The sequence below is a fragment of the Salvia splendens genome, chromosome 18 (genome assembly GCF_004379255.2).
Source record: "Salvia splendens isolate huo1 chromosome 18, SspV2, whole genome shotgun sequence".
Lineage (NCBI taxonomy): Eukaryota > Viridiplantae > Streptophyta > Magnoliopsida > Lamiales > Lamiaceae > Salvia > Salvia splendens.
The window spans coordinates 16,361,326-16,371,251 of record NC_056049.1 but is presented as its reverse complement, the minus strand read 5'-3'; positions in this window follow the sequence as shown (position 1 = coordinate 16,371,251).

Genomic DNA, 9,926 nt, shown 5'->3' with positions numbered 1-9,926 from the left:
GGCCTGGTTGAGTGTCTTCGATGCATAGAAGATCATATAATTTTTTCCATCAATCCTTTGACCTAGCAACTCCCCCACTGCGAAGTCGCTCGCGTCACACATTATCTTAAACGGTTGAGTCCAGTCGGGTGCTCTAATAATAGGGGTAGATACTAATTTGTTTTTCAATAATTGAAAAGCCTGCTTACACTCTTCGTCGAAAACGAAATCAACATCATTATGCAACAGATTGGTGAACGACAGGGAAATCTTCACGAAATCTTTTAAGAATCTTCTATAAAAACCTGCATGCCCTAGGAATCCCCTAACTTCTTTCTGATTCGTTGGGTAAGGCAACTTCGAAATCACTTCAACCTTTGCTTGGTCCACCTGTATGCCTTTCTCCGAAACCACATGCCCCAAGACGATTCCCTTGGGTACCATGAAGTGACACTTCTCGAAATTAAGGACCAAACTCTTTTCCTGGCACCTCCTCAATACTACGTCCAAGCTAGCTAAACAGGACTCAAAAGAGTTCCCATATACAGTGAAGTCATCCATAAAAATCTCAATACAATCCTCTAGTAGATCCGAGAAGATACTCATCATACAGCGTTGAAAAGTGCCTGGCGCATTGCACAGTCCGAACGGCATTCTTCTATAATCATACGTGCCAAAGGGACACGTAAATGTAGTCTTCTCTTGATCCTTGGGGTCAACATAGATCTGGAAGTAACCACTATACCCGTCAAGGAAACAAAAATATTGCTTCCCAGCCAACCTCTCTAGCATCTGATCAATGAAGGGTAAGGGAAAATGATCCTTCCTGGTTGCTTCTTTCAGTTTTCTGTAATCAATGCACATCCTCCACCCAGTGACAAGTCGGGTAGGCACTAATTCATTCTTATCATTCGTAACTACTTGAATTCCTGACTTTTTAGGTACCATGTGAACCGGGCTGACCCATTCACTATCTGGAATAGAGTAGATGATTCCCAGCGAAAGCAACTTCAAAACTTCCTTCAAAACTTTCTCTCTCATATTTGGATTCAGCTTGCGTTGGGGGTCTCTACAGGCCTTCGCACCCTCCTCCAGCCTGATGTGGTGCATGCAAAGATCAGGACTGATCCCGACTAGGTCTGAGAGTCCATCCTATTGCCTTCTTGTTCTTCCTGATTACCTCCAGTAGCTCCCTTTCCTGTTCCTCGGCAAAATCGCTATTACCGGGAAAGTCTCGTTCTCTTCTAGGTAGGCATACTTGAGTCCTGGCGGAAGCGTCTTTAATTCCTTCTTGGGGGTACTTGTGTCCTGGGGCAAGGGATTTTTTTCTATAGCATCTGTTGTCATTCCCTTCCCAGACTTGGAAGAATTTCCCAAACTAGCTACATGAGCTAATCCCCTTAACCTGTCCGACTCTGGATTCGTACAAAATTCCGAAATAGCTTCGGCCAACTTTTCATGTGATAATTCCCTTGTATTCATTGTCTCGCACCATCCAGCTACTTCTCTGTCAATAGAGTTACTTAATTCTGAATTATCAATCTGCTCCTGCATCAACTCAGTCTCAAGATATTCCTGGAGCAGGGGGTTAATAACATCGATAGCATGTATATTCTCAACATCTAATGGTTTCTTCATTGCTTCATCTATGCTAAATGTATATTTTTCCCCATTATAATCCAGGCATATGGTTCCATCAAAAACATCAATTATGGTCTTGGCAGTACGGAGAAAAGGTCTCCCTAAGAGTACGCCACTAGACTCAGCAGACTCATCGTCATTCATTTTGATAACATGGAAATCGGCAGGATACAAAAAATCATGAACTTTGACGATAACATTTTCTAAGACTCCCTCTGGACAAATGCACGATCTATCCGCCAATTGGATCACCACCTTTGTATTCACCATCCCTACTCCTACTAGCTTCTTGTAAATGGAAAGCGGTAAAACATTTATCGATGCTCCTAAATCACACATGGCACGCTCAATTCAGACATCACGATTGAAATAGGTATAGTGAACATAGCTGGGTCAGTGCATTTCGAGGGCATCCTTCGCTTCTGAATCACCGCGGAGATATTTTCTCCAATCAGAATCTTCCCACTGGGCCTTGTCTTCCTAGCTATAAACTCCTTGATGAACTTACTGAATATCGGCAATTTCAAAGCTTGCAAGAATGGCAAGTTTATCTCCAACTTCCCAAAGACATCCATGAAATCCACCGGCTCATCCTTCTTCTTCTTTGCCTCTCCTCGGTGCGGGAACGGTTTCAATTGTTTCTCCGCACTTGTAGATCCTCCAGCTGAAAACTCTCCTGTTTCTTTCCTGACTACTTCATTTTCCACTTCTGGCTCTGGGTCTAGGAAAAATGGTTCAGCCATACTCGGTAATGGTTTCCTCAAATCACCTTCCCGAAGGTCATCTCGTCTTTCGGAACTTCCTGCTTCAAAATTTTTAGACTCAGGAACTAGATCATTCCCTTTCTTGCCCTTCACTGGAGTGGTTTCTTCATCCTTCCTCATCACTGGACCTTCATATCCTCGCCCAGATCTCAAGGTGATTAGACTGATATTTGCTCTGTCCGATGGCCTTACTGAGGCATGAATCCTTCCTTCGTTCCCTCGTATCTCGCTCAAGGAAGTTGCGATCTGGGACAATTTCTTAGCCAACATATCCATTGCTGCCTTTTGTTCTAACTGAGCGTCTTGAAGCTTATGCACCACGTCATTGTTAGATTGCAAGTTGTTCTGCATGTGTTGTTGCGAACTGATTAGATCATGCACCATATCATCAATATTCATTGGTGGCTTAGAAGTGGGTTGGCTGGGACTCGGTCCCGAGCCTTGGTTCGGTCCACTTCCTTGGTTCTGGCAAAAATTCCCCTGGCCTTCTGAACTGTTGCTATACTGATTTCCTGGCCCTTGATTCCCTTGGTAAGTAGGTTGGGGATTCTGATAAATTCCGGTGTAGTTCCTTTAGTGTGGTGGTACATAAGAGTTCCCCTGGTGGTTTTGACTCCTGTTTCCCCTATGTGAATGATCTCCCTGGTTCCGGCTGCTCCAGCTGTTCTGTCCCTCTTGATATCTCCTAGACCAGTTAGTTTGCCTCTCTGGTTGATGTGTTAACTGGGCGTGCTGTTGTGGCAGTGGCTGGGTTGGATCGTTGTCAGACCAACTGAAATTTGGATGGTTCATCCAGGGTGCATCCCTCTGTCTCCCTGAATTCCAACTTCCATCTGGGTTCCAACTCCCCATCGCACTAACTTGGGCCTGGTAATCTCCTTCTTGAGGACCATAATATTGTTGGGGTGAAATTTCTCCTTGACCCGGAGATTTCTCTTTCTCTTTTGAGGCTGGCGAGGTGGTTTTCTCGATTTCATTCCAAAGTGCTTTCTCAAGCCTATCTATCCTTGCCTCGACTCTTTCATCATCTTGCTCTCTTAGAGCGTTTACTGTCCCTCTTCGCATAACATTCCTCGGACTGTCGTACGCCTTCTTAGCCTCTATCAGCTTCCCCAAATTTTTCTTGCTTCACTTCCCTTTTTCTTTGTAAAATTTCCCCCGCTCGAGGAATTCATTAAATTCATGTACAGATGGAATCCGGAGGTAGCCTCAGTAGCCATGTGTTAGCCTCTCCCTTCAAGGCGAACGAAATTGCACGTAAGCGGTAGTCCTCCTTTGTTGCATCATTAGGCCTTTTCTGAATACTGCACAACTTGCTAAACTCATTCAAGAACTCGTATGGACACTCGTTCCTACGTCCAGAGAACGTCGGTAGAATGCCTAACACATTCGTTTTGATATCGATGGTTCTCTGACGCGGGTTCATAACTATAGTTTGGGCTGGCTCACCATCTAGATGGGCAGTGAGCGAACCGATCTCCGGATCTGGGTCGACTACGTGTGCCATGTCTCTGATCTCTGCCTCCTCTGTATCTATTTCTGAAGTTGACTTCGGATCTTCCTTTCCTGATGAACTCCAATCGTCTTCACTTTCCGAACTAAACGGAAATGGATCTCCCGTAGAAAATCCTAATCTGGTGGTGACCGTAGATGCTGTGTCTCTGACCTGCCAAGTAAACCGATAGTTCGTCCTCCCAGACGATTTGGTCCAGTATCCAAACCACGAGCCCTTGCTCATAAACTGAAAATAAAGGAAAAAGAAAAAAAATCAAAACTATGTATGCCAAAATCTTTTAAACACAATCGCAAATTACGCCATCCATCCCCGGCAACGGTGCCATTTGAAGTGTCTGGAGAGTCGTGTGTGCTTTGATGCTAGGTCGAGCTTCTCAAACCAGAGAATCCGCTAGATCACAAGGTCTAGGAACTCTAAGGATCTCATAAGTCTCAGTCGTTGGACACACAGATTCCGCATTCAAAACCCTCAACCCGATATACTATGAATTAGTACAGGGAAGCAGGGATCGATCCCACGAAGATGGACGAGTAAGAAAGCATTTAGAAGAATCTGGAAAGGTGTATGGCTGCTGCCATGCAAATTTGGGTTGAGGTGTAACTATTACTAGACTTAGGAACAAAATATGACACTTAGACCTAGGAACCTGAAAACATCATGCTAACATCGAACATCCTCATAACTACAAGAACTAGCTTTCTAGACTGGGCGAACAACTTCCTAATTTAGCTAGACAGAAAGCGACTAAACAGTGGGGACCATGTTCCAGAAATAGCAAGTACGGAATAAAAGCTGCAAATAACAAACTAAAAATTTAACTAACAACGGCGAGCATCTCATTACCCCGAATCAAATGCGAACATGAAGAAAACAGAGCACAAATCCAGATTCAAGCAAAATGTACAAGTTCGGACGTCGAAAACTTGAAATTAGCCGGAAATAAAACAGATCTACATATGCGAGACGGAATGAAACGAAAACAAGAAACTCAGGAATCGACCACAACTAACTCTGTTCAGATCCAGATGTCGGATGCTTAATCCACACCGGATCGAAGCTTTCTGAACCTAACGACCCACAAAATCAACTCCATAACTTCCGATTCAACAGATCTGCCCCGATCGACACAAGCTTCCAACAATTCCACTCAAACTCAGTAACCAACGCAAAATCAAACATCTAATTCAGTAACTACGTCAAATTCAAAACCAATCGCATCCATAATCGAAATCAACAACAGCAAAATAAATTCGGAAACAGAAAATGCATAGATAACGAGAATTCAACAGAAAACAAAGCCGAGGATCAAACGGCGAAGCTCGGTGAAATTCACGACTGCAAAATAAAATTGAAAGCAAATAATTGTATCTTCGCCCTCCGTGAGGACGGTGTTACCCAACTACTTAATAGCAAAATGAAACCCGAAACCGAAACCCCCTCAAGTTCCCGATAAGACAAGTGTGTAGAGTGTGTGAGTGAGCTAAGAGAGCTAAAAGTGCCGAGAGATGGGAACCCCCTCAAGTTCCCGATAAGACAAGTGTGTAGAGTATGCGAGTGAGCTAAGAGAGCTAAAAGTGCCGAGAGATGAGAACTCCCAAAAAGTCCTTCATCTCTTCTTTATATAGGTGCGGGGTTGATCTTCTAAAAACCTTCGCAGAAATCTCTATTCTTCCCTTCAGCATCCGTGATCTCCTCCGTCAAGTCATTTTCTCCACAATGCTCACTTTTATCGCCATTTCCCCTTACCATGCAAATCTTCATCCTTGTTCCAAGACCTGGCGAAACTCTCTACACACCTGGCTTAAAAGATGTGTTAGACCCCGTAAATACACGAATTTAACCCCTTAATCAATGCATGAAATTAGTCTTATCAAAGACCTCCGGGTCAAGGAACTACAAGTGGGTCAGAAGGTCCTCCTTTTCCAATCCAGGCTCAAGCTGATGCCTGGCTGAAGTCCAATTGGATTGGGTCGTACACAATTGTTGGCCTTTGAGCAAATGGAGCTGTGGAAATCCAGGGAAGTGCCTCGAACTCTACTCATTTCCTTGTTAATGGTCATCGATTGAAAGTTTTTAGGGATAATTCGGAGTTGTGTGTGGTGGAGGAAGTGCCACTACGCGCACTCTCTATTATCGCCTCATCGGTCTAGTGAGTAAGTGTTCTCGACGAATTCCTGGGTCAGATAAATGGGAATGCATTTTTAATCTATACACTGAACCAGGGGATCTCGAAAGTACTCAATTGAAAGTGTAAATAGTTTAATTGCTTTTCAAAAAGTAAAAAATTACCAAACAAAGAAAAAATCTAATGTTCCAAAAATATTTTCGAAACACCAGACTTCTTTCAGTTTTTATTTTCATTTTCTTTCCGTTTTTATATGTTTACATGTTTGTCGTTCTGAGTTTGTGCTTTTGTGTTTGTTATTCCAGCATGCTTCGTTTTGTATATATGTGTATGTGTTTTCTCCCACTTAGCCCAAATCTTTGGTCTAAGTGTGAGAAGTTTGTATTTTTCTGGCATGTTTTGGGTTTCTGTTTTGTTTGCATTAACTGCCTTTTCCCCCCTTCAATAGGATAGCTTGGGGACAAGCTTGAGTGAAGTGGGGGGGAGGGAGTTAGTGCAGTCTGTGTTTAATGTGAATAGGAGTCTTTAGGTCTAGGTTTTATGTTTGTCGCATGAGCTAGTGAATACAATAAGGCAAGATTCCCTTAGTAAGAGTAATTGAAGATATGATACATGTCAACTTTGATGCCTTTTTCCTTAATAAGCTGTGATCGGTTTGGATGAAGTAAGGACGATAGAGGATGCTTTAGATAACCTAGTTGTGAAGCCCCACTATAAAAGTGAGTTATGAGCCTATACACTTTAAGCTAACATGTATAATAAAAAGGTGGCCGCCACTAGATGTTTAGGGAGAAGAGTCTGAAGGAGAAAAATTTGGGAAAAGGGTTCTGGAGATATAAGCTGGACGAAGTCCAGGGGAGAACTAAAATAAATATTCGGAAGTATAAGCTGGACGAAGTCCAAAGGGTATGAAAATATATATATATATATATATATATATATATATATATATATATATATATATAAATGGGGAAGGAGAAACTCTCATAACCCGAAGCATCAGTGGTGTGGCAATAACTTAAGAGTGAATCGATCCTAACATCCCTGGTGAGGAATGAGTGATCGAGTGAATCCAACAATTGGGAAGTCAAGAGGCTATCTTGATGAACTGACAGACCGATTAAGTAGAAGACGGAAATGGGAGGATTTGGAGACTGTAGACGATCGGATAGACCTTAAGCTTGTGGGGACGGCTGCCCAAAAATTGCAACTAGTTCATGCTTTGTTGTTTTTGTTTTCTTTAAGTGTTTGTCTTCTTTTGGTAAGAGTCTGTTAGTATGTCTAGGTCTAGAAGTTTATGTCTTGTTCGTGTCTGTAGGGTCGGCCATAGGATAATCATGCATTGAAATTTGCCTTATTTCTATTTCTTGTCTTTATACTTGAGGACTGTTTAATTTTTAGAAGTTTGATAAGGCTAATTTCATGCATTGGTTAGGAGGTTAAATTCATGCATTTACGGGTCTAACGCATTTTTAAGCCAGGTGTGTAGAAGATATCACCAGGCCAAGGAAGAAGGGAAGACAATTGCATGGCGAAGGAAATTTGGCGATAGAGTGAGCATTATGAAGTAAAAATATCCAGACGGAGGAGATCGCTAAGCTGAAGGGCAGAACAGAGATTTCATGCGAAGGCTTCTGAAGATCACCGTCGCATCTATATAAGAGAAAACATGCAATTCAAAAAAGGAAATGAGAGAAAAGAAGAAAAAAAAATTTTGGGGGGGAGAAGCTCTCAGCTGACTTACACTCACTTCTACACATTTTGGGGTTATCGGAATTGGCAAGGGGTTCGGGTTTCACTTTCGGTTAGCTGTTATGTACCACCATCCTTACGAAGGGCGAAGAAACAATTTACTGCTTTCATTTCAGTTTGCTGCTGTGAATTTCACTGAGTCTTAGCTGTTCGATGCTCGGCTTTTTGTTGGCTGTTGAAATATTGTTGATCTTTCTATGGCATTTCTATTTTCCGTTAAGATGATGTTGATTTTGAGTATGGATGATGTTTGTTTCTGAGTTTATAGTTATTTACTTGAATGGATGCTTTTCACACTTGATCTGTTGAGTTGGAGTAGAAGCGTGGTTGGATTGTCGATTGATCGGAGCAGATTGGTTGAATCGGAGTTTATGGAGTCGTTTTTGGTCGTAGTTGGGTTCGGATTGCTTGGATCCAGAGTGGATTGAGAGTTCGACGTGTGGATCTGAATGCAGAGTTGGTTGATTGTGCATGAATTTGATGACTCGTTTCCGTGTTTTTGTTTCCTTTCGTCTAGTATATGTAGATCTGTTCTGTTTCCAATTAATCGCCAGTTTCCGAAGTCCGAATTATTATATTCTGTTTGAATCTAGTTATTTACTCTGTTTTCTCCATGTTCGCGTTTGAATCAGGTAACGAGATGCAGGTCGTTGTTAGTTAAATTCATAGTTTGTTATTTGTAGCTTTTCATACGTACCTTGTTGTTTCTGGAAGATGGTCCCCACTGCATCTTTACTCTTTGTCTAGCTAATTTAGGTAGCCGATTAATAGGTTAAGGAAGTTTGTTTGAGATATTGAAGTTACGAGTATGTTCGAAGTTTGCAAGATGTTCTCAGTTTCCTAGGTCTAGTGTTAGATTTTGTTCCTAAGTCTAGTAATAGCTTTCCTCAACCCAAAATTATGTGGCAGCAGCCAATCACCTTTCTAGAGTCTTTTAAATGCCTTCTTACGCATCCATCTTCGTCGAATCGATCCCTACTTCCCTGTACTAATTCATAGTATAGCGGGTTGAGGCTTTTGAATGCGGAATTTGTGTGTCCGACGACCGAGACTTCTAGGATTCTCTGGGTTCCTCGACCTTGTGATCTAGTGGATTCTCTGGGTTTGCAAAGCTTCACCTAGCACAAAAGCACACACTCAGTTTCCGAGCAGTTTCACACATCCCTAGAATCCTATAAGTTTAGTTACACATGATAGAATAAGCTAAAAACATAGATTGAAGAGAAGACAATGAAAACATAAGAACTAAAGCAATAAAACCCAAAGGTTGAATCCTTATAGCGTTGACGATCTTGAATCCTTCTTCAACTCCTTACACAATGAAACACTCTAACTTTTAAGCTCTGGAAGTATTTGGCAAAGAAAAGATCTATTTTTGATGAAGCTTTGGGGGCTATTTATAGGGGAAAAATTGTCCCTCGTCATATAAGGAAAATGGTTGCAAAATATGGTAAATCGTGGAGAGAAAGTATGGCAAATTCTGCTCGGCGCTTTTTCCCAGCGGGCTGTTGCACCTTGGCTAGCGGTCGTTGTGGGTTGGTCTGAGGCTTCTGACTCTTGGCTGGCGGGCCGCTGCACTTGTTTCAGCAGTCGCTAGCCAGCATCCCGTAACTCTCTGGACTCTCGGTAGCGGTCGCCACGAATTCTCCAGCGGCCGTTGGGTGTGTCTTGACTTCATGCATAACTTTCTCGGAGCGGGCCGCCACTGGCTTAGCGGTCGCCGGCTGTGTTGCAGCGGACCGCTGGACATGCAGAACAACTCCAAATTTCCAATTTCGCGTTTTGACTCCCTCTTTAGGTTCAAATATGCACATTCCTCACAAAACATGTCAAAATACCAAAATAGATAAAATATGCAAATAATGGATATGTAATGCAACTTTGACATTGAAAACGAACCAAAAGATGGCCTTAAAACCGTGTAAAATCCGAGTGTATCATGTGGTATAGCACCGAACGAATCTAACAACAAGACATGTCTTCATGCTATCTACTGAAAGACGAGGTCTTGATAACAACTATTTGTTAATCAACATACATTAGCATTGAGCATACATTATTGATTTTACATTACTTTGACTTATCAAATGGTTCGGGTTTTTCGCAATCCAATAATCCTGATATATTGGATAGAAGTAATTAATACTAG